At 46.3% G+C, this 18,811-nt stretch overlaps 1 protein-coding gene across 3 annotated transcripts in view; it reads left to right on the forward strand.

The window, feature by feature from the left end:
* Positions 1–18,811, forward strand: part of LOC135215443 (transmembrane protein 185B-like) — a 131,374-nt gene that overhangs the window by 77,892 nt on the left and 34,671 nt on the right. The gene's annotated exons all lie outside the window — the stretch shown is intronic.

Consider the following 18,811-nt stretch of genomic DNA (forward strand, 5'->3'; position numbering starts at 1 on the left):
GGAATGTAACTTACGGCAGCTGGAACCGGTCGTAAGCTTCGAACAAGGGAGTTCGGTAGTTAACTGCTTGTCTGAAAGTCCGTGCACCGCGCGACTGGGAGGTAAAGATCCACTTTGCTTTCGGCCGCACTTGTTGACAGATGTGTTCTCCACTTCTCTCTGCCTGCCTTTTGTCGTATGCTTTGTGTCTCTCAAACTTGGTTTGCTTTGTGTTGTTTGTTTGAAAATACTGTAAGTACATGTACTTTTGTATTTTTATTCTTATTTGGTGACAATGGATTCCCATGAGCTGGAGATTTCCCCACGCCCCCCCATCAGCCGCAGAGTTTGCCCTAGCGTGGAGGGCCGTAAGTGTGGGGCCTTCCGCTCGTTCCCTGAAGTAGATCCTCATGATTTGTGTGCTCGGTGCCGAGGGCGTGAATGCTCTCGCGCCGAGCCTTGTGATTTATGTGTATCTTGGTCGGAGGAGCAGTGGGTGCGATATGAGGGGAGGAGGAAGTGACGGAAGCCTGCAGGGAGTCCTTGAAAGGTTCTCCAGCGACTCCCTTGGTCACAGACACGTCGTCTTCCTTCCTGCCACCATCTCGGCTCCCGCGTATGGCTCCTTCCCCTTCGGGGGGGGGGGGTTCTCACTCCTTCTCTTCGCCCGATCCGTCGAGCGTGGACGAGGGGGCGAGGTACCCCGACATCCAATTGTACTCGTGGTCTTCCATTCGTTCGGGGTGGAACTTGTCCCCCCCCCGGGCAAGGGGGAACCCCTCCTATTAACCCGACCTTTGCCTCCTCAGGTGCTCCTGCTGCGGGCGACGACCTTGGCCAGGTATGGTTCTCGCCGGGCCTCCAGGGGACACCGCTCCTGCTGTGCCTGCCGTGCCTGGACCAGCCCCTGCCGACGTCGTTCCTACCCTTGGTGTTGCTGCCCCAGTCGCAGTCCTTCCGGACAGGTGTAGCCAGTCCGTGTTGCTTCGGCAATAGCCCGTCTCCGTCCTGGATGGAGGACCCGACGTCTGTCCTGAAGAAGCTGACGAAGAAGAAGAGGAAGGTGTCGTCGTTGTCTTCGTCGTCGTCTTTGTCCGCTGGTCCTCCTGCTCCTTCGGGAGCGGGGTCCGTCTCTCCTTCCGCAAGGAAGAAGAAGACAGGGACCAGAGGGGTACCGGCTAACACCGGTACTCCCTCACCTGGTGCTAGGGGTTCTGCCGCTACACCAGGTTCCGGCTCGGCCTCTCATTCGCGAGAGGTACCGAATGTACGGTCACCCGCAGTAGAGTGGAAGACTGGCGAGGATCGCTCAGGTGACTCCCGCCAGGCCAGCGATCACTCTCGTGGCGATCTGCAGGTGACCAGGGTTGACGCGATGGTCCCAGACCGGCTGCAGGCTGAGGCTAGGAAGAGGTCCCCTCGGTTGCCGGAACCAGCCTCGGCTGGTTTCAGCGGATCTGCAAGCCATGAGGACAGGCACCGCCCCCACCGCGACAGTGGTCTCTGCAGGTCCCCTGACCGCTGCCCCCACTGGGACTCGGCGGGTAGGGGGACCAGCAGCAGCTCCTCTGACGCACGGGACTGGAGCCGCTGTTCTCGGTCCAGCCGCTCTCCCCAGGAGAGCTGCTCAATCGCCTGCAGCCCCCAAGCACGCCGTTTCTGCCGGTTGGCGAGGGGGGAGCATCAGGTCTTCCTCTCCGATCCCTTCAACTTTCTCGGGTTACACCGGGAAGAGTGAGGCGATCCGGAGTGATCGCTCCTCACGGTCCCACCACGACGCCCTACGAGCCTGGCACAGTCTTAGGACTGACCAGGTCGAATGTGCAAGTGGCAGGAGGAGACCAGGATGGGTCTGTCGCAGTTCCTCCTTCCGAAGGAGGAGGGTCTTGAGAGGTGTTCTTGTTGGAGGGACTTGACGGTCCTACTCCTCAAGACGCAGTCACTCCCGAGATCCAGAGGTCATTTGCAGAGGTTATTGCGGTGATTCGTCAGCACAACGACTTCGTGGAAGGATCGCCGCTCCCACCTTCTGAGCCCACATCCCGGCTCGAGTCGTTCTGGGGTCCTAAGAAGGAACCCAAGACGACGGTGAGTCTGCCGCGATCAGCTCTGGCTGACTCGGTGCTGGGCCAGGTGGACTCGCTTGTCTCCAGACAGGAGGGTTCGCTACGGTCCGGCAGGTCTTCCAAGCTACTTCCTCTGCCTCTACTGCGACAGTGGAGATTCTGCGTGCCATCGGAGGATTCTATGCCGCCCAAACAGGTTAACCCGGAGCTAGCTAGGCAACTCCGGGGGTGTCTCTGCAGCAGCTCCTGTCGGAGAACTTGTGGTTCTCGCAGCAAGAGGCACTTGCACTGGAATCCACCGCCATGGTGGCATTCCAGGCAGTCTCCTGGTTAGACCTGTGGTCCCTCATGGTGTCTAAGGTTGCAGCCACCTCGGGTAATAGCACTCCTGAAGGTGACCTACCTAGCCCACGAGACGGCAAACCTATGGGCCAACCTGGTACTTCGGCGTAGGGACCCAGTCCTCACCCGAGTGACCAGGACGGCTGGGCGTGAGGTGGCATTGGGTCTTTGCAACAGACCGGTGCAGAGTTACTCCTCTCTCTTCCCAGGAGAGATGGTGGACGCTGCGGTGGAACGACAGCGCACTGATGACAGTGACCGTTTAGTCCACCAGGCAAATTCTTGAAGGCGTCTGGGCAGCCTCGATCGACTGCGGCCAAGCCCAAGAGCTTGGTTACCGCTTCCTCTGTGGCTAAGACGATTGCATTGTCGAAGCCCAGGGGAAAGACTCGCCATCAGCCCTCCTCCCAGCCCTCCTTCCCAGAAGGGGGAGCTGGGAAGAAGTCGAAAAGTGGCGGGAAACGCTAGGGACTGCGTTCCCCCCTCACCTGCTGCCGGAAGTCGGGGGATGCCTGGCGAGCCATTGGGCAACGTGGCAGAGCTTTGGAGCGGAGACCTGGATAGTAGACGTCCTTCGGGAGGGGTATCTACTACATTTCGAGTCTTGGCCACCCCTCACCTCCAACCCGGTCCACCTTCAGACCTATGTACCTGAAATATCAAAGGATGTAGCCCTTCGGCAGGAAGTCCAAGCCATGCTGAGCAAAGGAGCTGTGGAGATTGTCAGGGATCGTTTACCGGGCTTCTACAGCCGTCTTTTCCTGGTGGAGAAGTCTTCGGGGGGGCTGGCGCCCGGTGATAGATCTCTCTCCCCTGAACTGATTCGTTTGCCAGTCTCTGTTCACGATGGAGACGACACGTTCCGTGCTCGACTCCATCAGGGAGAACAACTTCATGCTTTCGGTGGACTTGAAGGACGCGTATTTCCAGATACCCATCCATCAATCCTCCAGGAAGTACCTCCGCTTCATCCTCGACGGGACGGTGTACCAATTCAGGGCACTTTGCTTCGGTCTCTCAACCACCCCACAGGTGTTCACGCGAGTGTTCACTCTGGTGTCTGCATGTGCCCACTCGTCAGGGATACGTCTTTTGAGGTATCTCGACGACTGGTTGGTCCTGGCGAGCTCCCGCTCACAGTTGCTACAGGACAGGGATCGACTTCTCGAGTTCTGCCGCAATCTTGGGATCGTGGTGAACTTCGAGAAGTCTGATCTCGAGCCCAAGCAGAGGATGAAGTACCTGGGTATGCTGATCGACACGGTAGCAGGGCGAGTCTTCCCCACAGACTCGCAGATCAGCAGATTCATGGAGGCAGCCAACCAGTTCCTGTCTCGGCAAGAACAGCCAGCTCAGCAGTGGCAGGTCGTGATCGGCCACCTGTCGTCACTCAAGAAATTAGTCCCTCACGGGCATCTTCACCTGCGGTCTCTCCAGTGGAGACTAAAGGAGTGTTGGTCACAGGGAAGAGACCCACCTTACTTCCCCGTGTCCCTCACGGAGGTGGTGAGGCAGGACCTAGCCTGGTGGCTGGACGACAGGAACCTCGTAGATTGCAGGATGCTCAGGGTAATCCCCGCCAGCTAGAATTAAATGACGTACAGACACTGATTGACCAGCTTCCTAAACCCTTCCTTCTGATGGGGGATTTTAATGCCAAGCACACCCTCTGGGGAGAGCCAAACTGCGACCGGTGGGGTTTAATAATAGAACAGCTTCTTGACTTGATTGACATCACGTTAATGAATGATGGTTCACCTACAACACATGATGATTTTCATAATACTGATTCAGCCATTGAGCTCACTATCTGCTCTTCGTCTTTGAGGTTAGATTACCAGTGGGTAGTAGACCAGAATGATCATGGCAGTGATCATTGGCCCATTCATTTAAAGTACAGTGTTCCCCCGTATTCGCGTTCACCGGATTCGCGGACTCACACATTCGCGGGTTTTTCTTTGGAACCTATCTAGAAATTATTCGCAGGACGGACTCGCCCATTCGCGGAATTTTCCGACGAAAATAATCACTAATTAGTGTATTTTGATGTTTATTTTCATGACTAAATACATTTTTATGATACAAAAATGATTTACTAATTTTCAAATATTAATTTTGATTAATACTGTATTAGTAAGTTTAATAAGTTTAAATATCACATAATAAAAATAATAATTCTCTCTCTCTTTCTCTCTACTACAAAGATGTATGTTTTTTTTGTATGATAAATAAATGATTTACTATTTTCAAATATTAATATTAATTTATACAGCAATATCATCAATTCATTAAAGAAAATACCATAGTGAATTAGTAAGATTTTTGCTTATAAATTTAAAAAATTATGGAAGAATGAAGGAAATCCCAGTCAGATTCGTGCCAAGAAGAAGGTGTTCCCCAGGGTAGTGTTCTCAGTGTAACACTTTTTGCTCTGGCCATAAACAGTGTTGCAGCTGTCATTCCAAGAGAGGTTTTAAAGACACTGTTTGTGGATGACTTGTCAATATCCTTTGCTGCCACCCGGATGACTGTAGCAGAAAGAAAGCTACAATTAACAATAAATAAAATAGTAAGTTGGGCTGAGAAACAGGGTTTTAAAATCTCTGTAAGCAAGACTACTGCTGTCACTTCTGTCGGATCAGGGGAGTACATCCTGATCCAGACCTATTATTTGTATGGCCGTAGAATCCCATGTGTAGAACAAGCACACTTCTAGGCCTAGTTTTTGACCGTAGATTAACTTGGGTCCCCCATATCAAACATATAAAAGCAAAGAGCCTAGAAGCTCTACACATTTTGAAGGTGCTTTCTCACACCAGTTGGGGAGCTGATAGAAATCTTTTACTGAAGCTTCATAAATCTTTAATCCTGTCAAAGCTGTCATATGTTGTGAAGTTTTATTCTCAGCTTCCTCATGTAACTTAAAAATTTTAGATTCAGTGCATCATTCAGGTATTCGTATAGCACAGGAGCTTTCCGTTCGTCACCAATACCTAGTATGCTAGTTGATGCAGGAGAGATGCCCCTTGAACTCTATCGCCAGTCATCATTACTTCTTCGGTACTGGTTTAGAGTGCAAAGACTCCTCCAAATCTCTGGCATTTGCTGTGGCAAATAGAAATATTTTTAACGGTTTTTACGAAAGTCATCCAAGGTATCCCACTCCTTTTAGCTATAGAATTAAAAAAATTTTAGAGGATACGAATATTAGAAAATTTCCCATTATCCCTTGTGTATCCCAGTACTCCTGTCTGGAGGTTACCTGATGTGAAATTCTGTAGGTACTTCAGTGGAGCAAAGAGGGATAAATCTGATGAGGAAATGAGGGCCATATTTTTAGAGCATGTATCAGAGCATGTAGATACAAGTTTTTATATTTACTGATGGCTCTAAGTCCAGTGCTGGCGTTGGATATGGAGTTTTTAGCGAATCTTTCAACGAAGAGTGCACTTCCTTCTATTGCCTCAAACTTTACAGCTGAATTGTATGGCATCCTAGTAGCACTGGAACATATTAACACTCCAGTGTGTACTACACAATATTTTTGTGACTCCAAAAGTGCCCTACAGTCCCTGGAAGTCTTTAATACTGATCATCCCTTGGTGTTGAAGATCTTGCAGTGGATTTTCTTGCACCAATATAGAGGGTAGCTTGTTTTATTTCTTTTTGTTGGGTTCCTGCTCATGTGAACTATCAGGAAACGAAGAGGCAGACAAGCTAGCCAAATCAGCTGCGCAAACTTTGATACCAAGAAAAGCCCTGTTCCATATCGTGATACATTCTATGATATATGGAAATCCATCCAGCATTTATGGGTAGTTCAGTGGGACAGAGTAGGCCCCAATAAAATGAAAGAAATTACTAGTCAGACACACCCTTGGAAATATGACCTAATACCAAGGAAGTGGGAGGTTGTATTGTGTAGATTACGTATTGGCCATACGCGTTTAACTCATGGCTATCTGATGGATGGGGAGCCATGAGCCCTTCTGTGACGATTGCTTAGTTCCGCTAACCGTTAGGCATTTGCTGGTTGAGTGTCCCAGTCTGGTGGACTTAGGAATCGTTTTTTTAGGTTATAGTATGAAGCAGGGGGTAATTATAGCATGGCAAAAAACTGTTGGGAGAAAGCGCATGTATTTATAACATTATCTCTTTTATCAAAGAAGCTGTCTTCTCAAATATATCTGACAGCTGTGCTGTCTTAGTATATACATATTCTTTTCTTTTTATAATTTTACGGTTGTGATTAATCACAATTCTTTTTATACGGAATATTATTTTTACTTTTTATCAGAAATTTATTTTATTTCTTAAATCAAATTTATACGTATGTCTCTCATAAAGATAAAGGTATTTTGAATGTTCTATAAAGGGATTTTGACGTAAGGAAAAATCTATTTCTGGGCGATTGGCTCGTGTCGCCACGAAATATCCTTTAATCTATATTTCTAGGGTAATGTACTAACACATACCAGAGATAAATAAAATAAAGAAAAAGGTCAGTATAACTGACTCGCTCACCCTCCAGGAGGGTGTCGGTATGAACACTAGCGAGTGAGACCACTACCACGAGCCAAATGCCAATAGAAATCTCCCACACTACAAAAACCCTCCAAGAGGGGAGCCGACCCACAGAGTGAGCAGCTCGTACTATACTACTCCATCCCATGCTGCCGACTGCTGCGCCTCTGGTGGCCATCCTGAAGTTAGCAGACATCTTGGGCGAAGTGATGGGTAGGGTGGGATTGTTCGCTGGCGCACGAGCCAATCGCCCAGAAATAGATTTTTCCTTACGTCAAAAACAAAATCCCTTTTCTGGGCTCAGCTCGTGTCGCTGCGCGAAATCGTACCAGAGAAATAGCACAAGATTGTAAACAAAAGTAATAAAATGAGAATAAAAAATAAAATAAATCAGAATAGGTCTCAATAAAAAAAGATAAAATATATAAGAATAGACTATAATTGCTAAAAGATACATATACACAGGGGTATAAAAATAGAAATATGCTTAAATTACCCTTAAATCTAATCATGTTTGTTAACATAATAGTAATTCATATGTACAGTAAAATTATTTACATGTATCAATGTTATCTGTGTAACAGCATGTATCAAAAGTATAATAGCAATTATAAAAACATACAACAATAATAATATATAAAGGAATGTATGACTTAATATACAAAACCCGTAATCATTATAATATGATGTATCCCCTAGCATAAAAATAAGGGGAAACATCCATGAGATCAATGTTTATAATCATTTGTGAGTGTCCCTAACCAGACAATAAGGGGCACCCACTACACTATCAAAAGCAGCTAAGACACAAGGTGAATGCAAATGAACCAGGTAGGAATAGACGCAACTTTTGGGTGAGGCAGGTAGAAAGGAGGACTGAATCTTCTACTACAAACTAGCTAGAGTCAGGGGAAACTATGTTACGCTGCTACTGCTGGGATTTCAGAGCTTCAAGGACTTAAGGTAGTGACGTTTGAACACTGTCGGCGATTTCCATCCAGTATACTTTTTCAACTCATCGAAGTCATATGTTGGAAATAATAATTATTGAGGTGGCTACTGCCCTGACATCATGTGCTTTCGGGAAAGAGTCAGGATTGGCTTGCTTAATAAAGTACAGGATTTGTTTGCCTGATGCCTTTAATGGATAAAGTTCCACCTTTCCCTCCTAAGAGGGGACCCGACGAAGATGAGGAGGGTCCTAGACAGAAAGGCTCGTAAGGTTGTAACTGGGTAAAGAGATCATCTTGTGGAAGGGGTAGTACCTTCAAGGTTCCCAACCTCATCAAAGGATCTTCATTCTTTGCTAAAAAGCTACGTTCCGGAGAAAGTAGGACTTCTCCTGTGGGAAGGAACTGAATATGATCCGGGTCTCTGGATAGAGCCGACAGTTCTGAGATTCTTGCTCCTGAAGCTAAGCTTAATAAGAATAGTTTTTCTTAAGAGCATTATAAACGAGCATGTGTCATTATCGGTTTCGGAGCCAGTTTTAGAACATCGTTTAAGAACCATGAAAAACTGACGTAGGCCTTACGAAGGCCTAAGCCTAGCACATGCCTTAGGAATAGACGGAGAAGTAGGAATCCGTCAAGTCTATGTTAAATCCAAATTGAAATATCTTTTTCAAAGCTGACTTGTTTGTCGTAATCGTGCTAGCTGCTAAACTTTTTCAATAAGGATCTGAAAAAGGATATAGCTGAATTAACTGTCATGATTCTAATATCCGAATCTCTCAGGAAGGTTGCTAACTTTTTGACAGCAGCATCATACTGCCTCAAAGTCGAATCCCTTTTATCGGATTCCAAGATAGAATATTCTGAGGTCAATATTCGCATCTCTTTTTTGCCGCAAACTTCATGAAATCCATAAAGTTAGGGTTTTGAGAATCCCTGAGGAAGCGAACACAGTCTTCATTTGTACTGACTGGAGAGCTTGGGACTGGGGATCTGAAGAGGACGAAGGCCCAGCTCCAAAATTAGAGGATACCAGTGCTCTTCGGCCAGTCTGGGGCTACTAGAGCCACTTGACCCTTGATGTCCCTGAGTTTGTTCAATACTTTCATGAGGAGATTCACTGGAGGGAAGACGTAAATCTTCTCCCAGTTGTTCCAGTCTAGAGCCAGGGCGTCCGTGGCATAGGCCAGAGGGTCCAGGTTGGGGGCTACATAACACGGTAGTTTGTGGTTCGCTTGTGATGCGAAGAGGTCCACCTGTAGCCCTGGGACTCTTTGAAAGGATCCATTGGAACGAACTGTTTGTCCAGTTGACCATTCCGACTCTAGGGGTACTGATCGGGATAGGGCGTCTGCTATGACGTTTCTTACTCCAGCTATGTGAGTGGAGGAAAGATGCCAACCGAACTGTCCTGCCAGGGAGAAGATGGCTATCATGACGTGATTTAGATGACGTGACTTGGAGCCTCCTCTGTTTTTATACAATGTACTACCACTGCGCTGTCCAGGACTAGCTTTATGTGGGAGTACTTGGGTGGGCGTAACCTTTTTAGAGTCAAGAACACTGCCATTGCCTCCAGTACGTTTATATGGAACTGACGGAACTGAGGTGACCAGTCCCTTGAACCTTTTTGACCTGGGATACCCTCCCCAGCCGCTTTAAGGACGCGTCTGTGTGGATGGGTGACCCCTGGTGGAGGGAACTGAAGGGGTACTGACATTGATAATTCTTGACTCTCGCCCATGGCCGAAGTCGATTCTTTAGAATCAGAGGCACTGAGGATAGTTTGTCCCTGGACCTGACGTTTGCTCGCGAGCGCCAGATTCTGGTTAGGTCTTTCAGTTTGGCTTTCATTAAGACGTTTGTCACTGATGCAAACTGGAGAGAACCCAGGATCCTTTCCTGGGCTCTCCTTGACGCTAGTTTGTGACTTAGAAATTGCTTGACTGACTTTGCTATTTTCTTTCCTTTTGGTTGATGGAATCGACAGAGTGTGGGATGATAGATTCCATTGAATGCAGCCACTGAAAGTTTGACTCTGGAGTGAGTCTTTGATTTGTCCTGTTTATTTTGAAGCCTAGATATTCCAGGAACTGAATCACTTTCAGTAGCTCTGTTGCATTCCTCGACTGTTGGGGCCCAGATCAACCAATCGTCGAGATACGCTACTACCATCATCCCTTGCGATCTGAGTTGTTGCACTACCACTTCCGCTAGCTTCGTGAACACTCTGGGTGCCACGTTGAGTCCGAATGGAACTACCTTGAAGGAGAATGTCTGGTCTCCTATCTTGAAACCCAGATACGGACGGAATGTCTTGCAATAGGGATATGATAGTAAGCGTCTGTAAGATCGATAGAGGTGGTGACGGCCCCACGGGGAAGTAGGGTCCGCACCTGTGAGATCGTGAGCATCTTGAACTTGTCGCAGCGGATGGCTAAGTTTAAGCGGGACAAGTCTAAGATTACCCTTCTTTTTTGTGAGCCTTTCTTTGGCACGCTGAACAAGCGACCTTGAAATTTTAATAATCTCTTGACTCTCGCTATAGCTCCTTTTTGAAGGAGATCGTCTGCGTACTCTGTCATTCCTTGGAAGGAAGTTGACGGAAAGGTCTGGATGGAGGTGGGTTCGTCAACCAGCTCCAACCCAGACCTTTTGACACTATGCTCTGAGCCCATTGGCTGAAGTTCCACCGGTGGCGAAAGTGAAACAGCCTCCCTCCTACCTGAAGTTCTTCATTGGTTCTGGTAACCGCCTCGGCCTCCTCTGAAGTGCTTTCCCCTGTTAAAGGGGTCCCTCCCGATCCTCTCCCACGAAAGGAACGCTTACCTCTACCTCCCTTAACCCGAGCGGTCATACTTCTGAGAAGCTTGACTCTCGAAGGCTTGATTGTAAGCTGGAGAGATGGCGTAAGAGGTGGAGGGCTGAGGCTGAGGGATATCACATAAATTGGCTGTGATTGACCTTTAGAAGTGGAGGGTTGGGCTGTCTGCACTAACGGTACTGTTGGAACTTGTTTGAGGAAAGCGTAGTTGCTCTTCTGGTAAGGTTGGAAACGCCTTGGTTTCTTTTGTCCCCCCTTACCTTTAGGAGTCAGGTCTTGCCTCCCTTAGCCGAAAGGCCCCAACGATCCTTAAGGCTCTGGTTTAACCTGGTAGCCTCTGACTGGACCTCCTTAAACCATAGCTTCTGGGAAGAGATCTGCTCCCCAGATGCTAGACGAGAGTAACCTATTCGGTTCATGCCGAATGGTTTGCCTCTTGTAGGACATGCTTCCTACAATTCGTCCGAGCAGTGGCAAACTCAAACATATCTGACTGTACCGTTTGAGTCAGGGTCTTTGGTCATGAGCTTAAAAATCGTTCTGATCCATAAGCCATGGTAGCTACCTCAGACATAGCCATAGAATTGATGGATCTGGCTAGACGCGATTTTGCATCAAACTCAGCCTGAATAAGGCTATCTGGGAGCCTGGGTAGCTTTTTCACCAAACTGCTCCATAGCACAGTCCGGTTTGAGTTTGCCAGCTGAGAATGTATTCGGCAAGTCTTCCCACAATTCTCCAACTGAGGGGAGCAACGAGAAGTGGGATCCGCTTCCTTCAACTGCGGTATAGGTTCCCCCTTCTGGGCCGCTGGGATGGTCGACCTCGCGATCTTGGTTAGGAACGGGAGCGGGGTACTCTCATCCATTGTAAAAATGGTAAAGGGACTCTTAAATGGTTGTATCTTGGTGTTAGAACAATCCATGTCCTCTAAACACCTGAGCCATTCTCTCTGAGCCTGGTCTCGTGAGTATGAGGACTGTCTCCTTAGGTACCTTATCGTCCCGCCCCATAGCCGACGGCGTAAGCCTTGCGTAGCCTATGAACGGAGGCTGGAGGTCTTCCGGGAAGAACTCGAAGTCCTCTATTCTTCGAGTCCCAAATTCCGGTATAGAGATGAGACCGTCCTGGAAGGGGGCGTATGACGCTACTCTCCACGGATTGTTCATAGAGAACTGAGGTAGTGAGTCATACGGAGGAAGTTGGGATCCACTCGTGTTGTGGACAGTGGAGGAGAGGCTAGAGGAGCTTCTCTCAGCCCGGCTATAATGGAGTCCTGGGAAGTAATCCTGTCCGACAGACGAGAGATCATTTGCTCCATGCTACTCTTTAAGGACCCAACCAGGTCCCCCACCTGTTGCAACAGGCCAGCATTGGAGTCCAAAGCCGGAGCTGCTGCTGGAGGTGGAGGGAGGCTCTGAATCGGAACCAAAGGTAGCGGAACTGGTGATTCTGCCGGAGTGCGATCTCTCTCTGGAGATTTACTCCTCGAGGACTTAGAGCCGGAGCTAGAAGCTTTAGACCTGGATGCTCCGGGATTCCCAGCCGGAGACTTACGGAGGAGGATGAAGCCGAAGTCGTCTTCTTAGACGACGACGACGTCTTAGTCAAAGTCATCACCTAGACTTGACCTTAGGTCTAACCGAAGCACCAGGAGGAGAATATATTTCGTCACCCGTAAAGCCTTGGAAGGATGGAGAGGTTGCAGGAGTAGAGAACAGTTACGCCCAAGGGTGACCCTTGGGTGTCCACCGTACCTACCTCGACCAACAGGTCGTCTATACCTACCATAGGTTCAACATTAATATCTAGGGTCGCGACATCCGTAGAGATATCCTGGTCCTGATCAGTTAATGAGGTGGCCAGCTGTTGTTGGATGAAGGCGATAGTCGGATCCGCTTCTACCGGGTCGACGTATCCTGTCGCCTTGCCTCCGGGGAAGATTAGTAATGCCAACCGCTTCTCTAGGATGTAGGGCTGTCCCTTGGCGGCGTTTTTCCCTTTTTCCCAAACCGCCGACCCAGGCCCGCAGGGTAGCCAGTGCGGTATCTCTTACCGCCGGAGCCTGGAAGAGAGGGCGTAGTTTAGATTTAAGAATCACTTAAAACTAAAACTTAAAGTATAACTTAAATTAATTGCCTTAAGTTAATATGATGAAAACTTAAGCGCTAAAAAGAAGCGGAGCAGCTACTGGAGATGTAAAACTTACCCCTTCCAAAAGCTGGCTCACCAGATCGTAACATATGGTACACGTCTCATGGTACCAGACCTGGATGTCCCCGAGCGGAGTCGCGCATGGAGCATGGGACCGCAAACTTCGTGTCCACAACGGGTCCTGAAGTGTGGCGGAACATCCCGGATGCTCACAGTTGGTGGCCTGTAAGTGGGGAGACACATGAGTATCTTAAAAACATCACTTACAGTCTAAGGACAGAAGAGCTCCGATGCATGCCGGAGCTCGGAAAAAATTTGGCATAACCCCTCCCTGCATCGCCTGAATAGGCTATAATCCCGGAGAGATCCGGTAAGATATGTAAGGGAGGGAGGGGGATGGTTTAAGGTTCTTAAGATAAACTTAAAGATAACTTAAACCTGACACACAAGCAAACCGGACTAAGTCCAGTGTCGTAGCGGAGTGTAGTAACTCAGCAAAACGGTAAGGTTTAGTAGAGACCCACTGTATGCTCCGGTCCACCCTACTGGGTGACTAACAACTTTCCGCTGGATACCACCCTGGACTCCGTCAGGAAGGAGCCCATAAGATGGGAAAGCGAGAAGACATACAGCTCAAGCTAGCCCGGAGCGACCAAGGTAGCGCGAGGGTGGGCAAGGCAGACCCCCACCCTAGTACCAACCGGCCGACCGAGAAGCGAGAAGACTACAGGCTGTCGAGTACCGGAGTCAATGTCTCCGTCCCGAGAACCGGGAGAGGGTCCCGGAGCCTCCGGTCTGTAGGGCGGAGCTGGGAGAGAGGGATGCCCAGGCTCGGGTATGAGAGCGAGCATGGGGGTCAGACCGACCCGCCCCCGCCCGACTCTAATGAGCGGGAGGGGGGGGAAGAATGACTGGACAGGCGTCTGGCTGGCCCGTGATCACGAAGTGACCACGAGGCGGTAAGACCAAATACGACAACTAAGCCTAGGACAACCACTGATCAGGGAAATGCTATCTGGAAGCAACCGAACTGATGAGCGGTAGTATAGGCTCAAAGAGCCAGGACCTAGGCTAAGCCAGACGCCTAAACTAACCTAACAATAATAAATACACATTATATAAATAAATAAATGAAAGAAAGAAAACATATAGCAGGAGAAAAAAAATCCAGGAGTGTACGACTAACCCGAGGCAAGTCTACCACTCAAAGCTAGTCAGAGGCCGATACTAAGAACCTGGACTAGGGTCCTGGATAGAAGAAGCCTACGTAAGGTAAAATACATGCATGCATGACAAACCTGAGTAGACCGTACCCTAAGTAAAGCGGATAATCATAAAGAGCGAAGATAAATAGGGGAAGGGGATGTTCTAGGTATGGGAGACCAAGAACGAACCCATCACGAGGCAGAACCATGCTGCCATGCTTTCCGACCCCGAGGTCGTTTTATTATCCTAAAAAACGGCAAATACTGTCTCAGGGCCGGAAAAAACCACTAACCGTAAATACTGAGTACTTAACTTAGCTGCTGCGATAGCTGCACGCTCCATAATAGAAAATCCAATGAAAGGGCACAAAAAACACAGAGAGAAAAATATCACAACCGCTCGTGTGCGCTAACTTGAAAGGATGGCCACCAGAGGCGCAGCAGTCGGCAGCATGGGATGGAGTAGTAGTAGTACGAGCTGCTCACTCTGTGGGTCGGCTCCCCTCTTGGAGGGGGATTTTTTGTAGTGGGAGATTTCTATTGGCATTTGGCTCGTGGTAGTGGTCTCACTCGCCTAGTGTTCATACCGACACCCTCCTGGAGGTGAGCGAGTCAGTTATACTGACCTTTTTCTTATTTTATTTATTCTCTGGTATGTGTTAGTACATTTACCCTAGAAATAATAGATTAAAGGATATTTCGCGCAGCGACACGAGCTGAGCCCAGAAATATATTATAAAAGTTAAAAGATCACATTTAGTATTCGGTGTCGGTGACCCTGGTAGTTGTGACGCCAGATAACTCTCAATCAATCAATCAATCTAAAAAAAACCCAGATATACGTATCAAGTTAAGTGACCGGAGGGGGAAGGAGCTGATTTGTTGTTGCCATCAACTGCTCATGAGATTTCCACCCTCTCTCTCTCTCTCTCTCTCTCTTTTACTGAGATGAGAGATTTTTATGGTACATATATGCGTAATATGTTTATTAATATTTTCAAATAATAAAGATATTTTAATAATAATAACTAATAATAATAAGTAATAATAACTGTTACAAAAATCATATGTGAAAGTATTTTACAAATACTACGATAACCTCTCTCTCTCTCTCTCTCTCTCTCTCTCTCTCTCTCTCTTCTCTCTCTCTCTCTCTCTCTCTCTTTTACTGAGATGAGATTTTTTTATGGTACATATTGCGTATTGTTTATTAATATTTTCAAATAATAATAATAATAATAATAATAATAATAATAATAATAACTGTAATTACAAAAATCTATGTGAAAGTATTTTACAATACTACGATAATCTCTCTCTCTCTCTCTCTCTCTCTCTTCTCTCTCTCTCTCAATCTCTCTCTCTCCTCTCTCTCTCTCTCTCTTCAAAGTATTTTTTTTTCTGATGATTTCTATTTTTTCTTAGGGCAATGATATGATTTGCAATAATATAATTCATTAGACAAAATACTAAAGTGAATTAGCAAGATTTTAGTTTATAAATAAAAAGAATTATGTAACCCCGTGTCTTGTTGCGTAGTCCAGCTTGTTGGCTGGGTTTCCAACTGTCAAATCCAGTGTTTGCCATCTCTTTCTCTTTTGCTGATATATATGAGATAATTTCTATGGTACATGTGTATGTTTATTAACATTTTCGCATAATAATAATGATATAACTAATCTCAAAATTCACATGTGATAGTATTTTAAAGAAGTACAATAATCTATCCATTTCACTCTTTTAAATAAGGACAACCCCCCCCCCCCCTCTCTCTCTCTCTCTCTCTCTCTCTCTCTCTCTCTCTCTCTCTCTCTCTCTCTCTCTCTCTCTCTCTGCTATTGGCTGTTTATATATTTCTAATGGTAAAATGTTTAAGATTACTTTAAAATGATATTATATACCAATTCAATGGTATATTTGATGTAGGATAATACTTTAAGTAGACATTTGGTATTTGTGATTTCACATTTGTTAAAAGAAAATGGATGTCTCAAATAGTAACAGTATGAAAGAAAACGTGCATGACCGAATACTTATGGGGGGACTGAATTATTTTCACATACGTAACTAAGTCATTCAGTACGTACATATGTATTTATGTATACATAAAATGTAAGATTTACTTTAAAAATAGTATTAATAATATTTCAAAGATTAATATGAACCATAATAGGATATTTTATGTATATTTGATGAAGGATGGTCTTTAAGGGATACTTTGATGTTTGCATGTCCAGGACAGTTTATGAGCATTTTTAGAGGGGGGTTCCAAACATTCACGGATTCTAACTATTCGCGGGGGGAGGGGGGGGGGTCTGGTACGCATCCCCCGCGAATACGGGGGGACCACTGTATATGAAAAATATTCCATCTCCATGTTTACCAAAATGGAAGGTAGGGGAGGCTGACTGGGGATTATTAAAAAAATCTACTGAAATTGATCAGAGATAAAGATTTTCAGAGCCCAACATCTGCTTATGAGTATTTAATCAGTATATTGTTGTGTGTGCCATGCTGTCTATTCCTCGAACTTCTGGTAAACCTCGGCGTCCTCTAGTACCTTGGTGGAGTGGTGCATGCGCATTGAGCCGAAAGATAACAAGAACTTGCTAAATAAAATTATCTATAAAAGGTCTCTTGCTAAGCAAAAGAAAACATTTAAGCAAGCAAAGAGGGAATCGTTTATCAATATATAAAGGTGAATTAAAATATGAATTTGCCGATGTCATTAGTCTGGAACAGAATCCGAAAGCTGCAAGGGAAATTTTCTCCACCTCCCTTGCCTATATTGAAAATTGATGGCTTCCTCATATCTGATTCTGGAGAAGTTGCAGAAACCTTTGGTAGGCATTTCTCCCATATATCTAGTGCCCTACATTACTCTCCTGCATTCCGGAATATTAGAGACAGTACCACGGTTGTTCCTGCTGTTAGTTTAAATTCAGTCGTATAATCTTCCTTTCACCATGAAAGAATTAGATCATGCAATCTCGTTCTCTTCCCCAACATCTCCTGGGGAAGATGATATACTGTACTCAATGATTTTTAATTTGCCTAGAAGTACAAAACAATTTCTTTTAGACATTTTAAACAGTTTTTGGCTTTCAGGAACTTCACCAGAGTCTTGGAAGATATCGATTATTGTACCTGTTTTAAAACCTTTTTAAAGATTCCTTCCTTCCTAAGAACTATAGGCCAATTGCTCTAACCACCAGTTGTGTTAGCCAAGATTTATGAGAGGATGGTCAATGCTCGACTTGTGTGGTATTTGGATTCAAAGAATCTTTTATCTAATCGGCAGTTTGGCTTTAAGAAAAATAGAAGTACTTCTGACCCTTTGATGTTCCTTACTCGGGAAATACAGAATGCTTTTGCTGTGCAAAACCAGACTGTTGCAGTGTTCTTTGACCTAGAAAAAGCCTACGACACTACCTGGCGAGGGGGTATCCTTAAGCAACTTGAGTGGGGTATTGTGGGTAATTTGTTTTTTCATACATTCAACTAACCTGTCAGATATATACTTGGCTATAGACTCCGTCGTCCCCGACAGAAATTCGAATTTCGCGGCACACGTTACAGGTAGGTAGGTCAGGTGATCTACCGTCCCGCCGCTGGGTGGCAGGAATAGGAAGCATTACCTTCTAGAACCAGATTTTCTCTGTCGCCCGTATTGTAAACATACGTTTGCGGTACCTCCTGACTTGATTTTCGTGTTTCATCGCCATCGATCTTCTGGGCTGTCTTTTGCAGGGAAGTACTGGGTCTTTGGTTCGGCATACGCTTTGATTAACTTTTTAATGAATTTTACTTCGAAAATTTTGAAGAATATATGATGTGTAACTACCGAAGTTTTCGGTAGACACTCACATAGTTTGCAAGAAAGGGAAATACTATTAATATTTATTCATTAATACGTGTAATAAGTGTTAGAACTTGATTTAGGAAATATAAAACTCTAACTTCCTACTTTAGGAAGTCAGAAAAGCATATAACCTTATACGCTTCCTTTAGAAGCTTTAATAGCTCTTGTGCTAACGAGCAGTTAGAGTATTAACAGTAATAGTATTTGTTGCATCCTCATCACCTTCTTACTCCACAGAATCTACAAATTCATAAATTTGAAGATAAATGAATGTTAGTCAAAATGCGAGCTCTTATAAGGTAAGAAGTGAATTTAGTGTTCCCAGTGCAGTGGAGGGTGCGTTCTGATCGGCTCTGTTTCGCTCCCAGGTCTAGACCGCTTCCAAGCTCCCTGGCCCAGAGGAGAAGGAATGTCGAAAGCCTTACGAAGGTTATGGAGAATCCCCACCGATCAGGCGTCCCCTCGGCAGGATCTGTAGAACGTCCCAGACTGCCAAGGATAGCCATTGGAAAGGCATTCTTAAAAAGTGCGTCTCTTCTTCCATTTCTTCATCTTACATCCGAAAAGACGAAGAATGTACATGTTTGGAGTTCGGACGATCTAGCGCGTTCTCTGAAAACTAAGAGAACACTGAGCGCCAACTGGACTACAAGCGAAGAGCCAGCCAGGAAGCCGCGTTCCAGCAAGCAAGCGCGAGCCACGTTCCAACAGCCAGCAGCGAGCCGCGTTCCAACAGACTAGCGCGAGCCGCGTTCCTACAGCCAAACGCGAGCCGCGTTCCAGCAACTGAGCACGAGCGCGTTCCAGCAGCCATGCTCGGGCCGCGTTCCTCCCTCCAAACGAGAACTAAAGTTCTGTTCTCCTTCCGTATTCTTCTATGAAGTGTGGAGTTGTGTCCGAGC

This window comes from Macrobrachium nipponense, chromosome 5 (genome assembly GCF_015104395.2).
Source record: "Macrobrachium nipponense isolate FS-2020 chromosome 5, ASM1510439v2, whole genome shotgun sequence".
Lineage (NCBI taxonomy): Eukaryota > Metazoa > Arthropoda > Malacostraca > Decapoda > Palaemonidae > Macrobrachium > Macrobrachium nipponense.